At 45.0% G+C, this 2955-nt stretch overlaps 1 protein-coding gene across 1 annotated transcript in view; it reads left to right on the forward strand.

Moving 5' to 3' along the window:
- Positions 1 to 2955, forward strand: part of COL24A1 (collagen, type XXIV, alpha 1) — a 195088-nt gene that overhangs the window by 36189 nt on the left and 155944 nt on the right. The window lies entirely within an intron of this gene.

A 2955-nucleotide genomic window follows, 5' to 3' on the forward strand; every position in this document is an offset into this window, starting at 1 on the left:
GCTTCACACATTTTTCCTTCAAATTCTAATTAATTTTTTATTTACTTTTAGGCTCTGGCAATATACTAACCATTGCCCTCTCCTGTACATTTTCTGGAAGGAGAATCGCCTCTTACACCGTTTAAGAGTAGCTCCTGTTCTGTGCCCCAAAGCGTGGCTGGAACTCAGCAGTTGTAATCTGGAGTGACAGATGAGCAAGTCAGATCACGAAAGGAGGAAAGAAACTGCTGGAAAAGGAGAAAACAAACAGAAGAAGAGCTTGCAATCATGTCAGAAAGGCAAGAAGTGATATCTCAAAAGGTCTAATTTGGTTTTTCAGTAATCCCTGGGTTTACTTGGGGAGATAAGAGAAATCAGGGATAGGCTGTGGTAAAGCAGGATATAGCAGACGTGGAAAAATGGGATCTCGGGACATTCACCATAGGAAATGAAACTCCAGCATCACTGTGTTGCAATGAGCGCTAACGCATTTGGAGCTTGACCACATCTTTTGGTGTGTGTAAGTATGCAGATGGCTATATATAGCTCTGGAAATAAACACATGTAATCTGATAGCTTTAAACATAGTAGGTTTTGCTTATTAAGCTGTAAGAACACTTGGAAGAAGCAAGTGTAACAATAAAACTAATACTGATTTTTGCCATGAGGCTTAGAAGAGATTTGGAGCTGATCTGAAACACAAGGCGATGGGCAAACAGTTGGGGACTGCTGGACTACTTCCAACAGTGCCACACACTCACTGTCTGACATCGGGGAATTCATTTGATTCCCTTGTGCTTTTTCATTTGCTTTCTTCATTTGCGTTAGATGGTGCTCATTTCTGCTGTTAGGAGCTTCAGCAGCTCTGAAGGGTGTTAATGTCGAAGGAAAGCAACTAAGCTGCAGAGCAAGTGCAAGAGCTGCCAGGCAGAAAGACACAGAGGAGGGAACAAGGAGCATCCCTTGCACATTCCCAACCCATTGTGGACATTGGCTCAGCGACGTGTGAGCTGTGTGCGGCGGGGAAACGGAAAGGCACAGGTAATCCTTCCCCTGGCCCGTGCCTCCCCACGGCCTGACCAGGCCCTGGGCTCCTTACACGAGAACAGCCAAGGACCCTGCCCAAAAGGCCTGAAGGCAGGGTTCAAACCACAGCGGGGGCTGTAACAAGGACCCAAAGAGCAAAGCGCCAAATGGCGGTGAAGGGTCCTACTTTGCGAACTTAATTTTGCCGTTTTGAATATAGAAAACTGAAGAGCCAATGCTATTTTTTGCATTTTATAGTGTTTTAAGTCACTGCATAGTCAGGGTCAGCAAAGCTTTATTTACACCCTGTTTGTGCAGCTGGCAAGAAGCTCAAGTTGTGCCTTCTTCAGTGCAAACACTGCTGGAAAGGGAGATCTCAGCACATAATACCCCCAGCCCATCTTGCCATGTGCTGCAGAATTGGACCCCACTGCAATTAAACTTGAGATGCAAAACCTCCCGTACTTGTCGACGTGCACTGAAATGAGGGCAGGATTTACTCAGGGTCACTCTCGGGGCAGAATTCTCTCTGTAACAGCCCTAATGCTGATGCTGAAGGGTTAATAAATCAACTATATGTCTACTGCATACACCTTATTTAAGGGATTGATAGATTTCATGGAATGGCACCAAACTATTCCAAACCCAATCTATAACGTACACATTTTAGTTCATCTTAAGGCTAATAAACAAAACCTAAATGAAATACAACACTGCGGTTGTTGGAAGCCATTCAAGTGTGGTTTAAAACAGAAATGCTGACAAAGACTTTATTGCAGCAGTGTCCAGTACGTCCCTGGGCAGGCGCCATATTCTCTTTGGTGAACAAACAGATTTTCGTGTTCTGCTGTCACTTTGTTAACGCAAGGTACATAGACAGGAAGACAAAATGCTGTCAGCTTTTACCTTTGGCTTTCAACCAGTGAAGAAAATAGGAAATCCCCTGGTAGCCAGTGAGGCTATATAGATTCTGGATGATTCGAGGTATTGAAAATGAATTTGAGTGTGAAATTAAACACTAAAACACTCAGGTGTGTTGCCTGAGAATAATTTTTTCCCCTGTAACCTCGGCTTCTGTTATCCCCAAGAAAATTCACTGTTCTAGGTTTGCCCTTGGTCACCTCACAATTTCCCCCCCCCTTTTTTCCACCTGTTCCTTGCTACCTGGATCACCCAGAAAAGGCCTCTTCAGCTGAGTGCAGCATCCTCAGTGATAACAATATAAACTCCTTTCTTTGGGCCTTGTCATTTCTCTTGTTTTCTGCTGTTTGGTAGTACATTTGGTTTTATTTCATGTCACCTTTCTCCATCTTAACCTACAACTTGAAGGTCTTCGCTGCAGGTTTGATGTGAAATCTTTGTTCTTGTAACACCCACCAAGAGCCAAATACCACAATCCTAACTCACACCGAATTTCTGCTGAGGTCAATGGAAGTTTTGCCTAACTAAGGCTGCAGGAGTTGACCACGGGTTTGCTGTACAGCATGTATCGCAACGTCTGGTATTGTTTAACCCTACCTTGTTTGTTTTGAGAGGCGGTTTGCATAAAGATGTCTTATGGGACATCTGTTGTAACAGACCTTGTTACGGGGACAAGGTAAGAAAACTGGAAATTAAAGCTAAAAAGACCTTTGCCTCTTTAGGAAGAAGGCAGTGAAGGGTGTTGTACTTCTTTTGGCATTGTAATGCTACCAAATCACATCTGCCCTTCAAACGTTTTGCAGAGGGAGGATTGCTGGACCCCACTCCCATTAAACTCGAGATGCAAAACCTCCAGCTCGCTCAGCTTTTTCTCCTCGTACCATTTCATCATCTCCCTTCCCCCCCTCCTCCGTCCCCGCATTTTAATTTAACTCGCAGCTTCCTGCCAAGCCTTCCCAGCCGAAGCCCGGCGGGAACCGGAGGCGCTCCTCGCCCTTCGGATGCGCTGAACGGCATCACCTGTCCGCG

The sequence above is a fragment of the Pygoscelis adeliae genome, unplaced genomic scaffold (assembly GCF_000699105.1).
Source record: "Pygoscelis adeliae isolate BGI_AS28 unplaced genomic scaffold, ASM69910v1 Scaffold10, whole genome shotgun sequence".
Taxonomy (NCBI): domain Eukaryota; kingdom Metazoa; phylum Chordata; class Aves; order Sphenisciformes; family Spheniscidae; genus Pygoscelis; species Pygoscelis adeliae.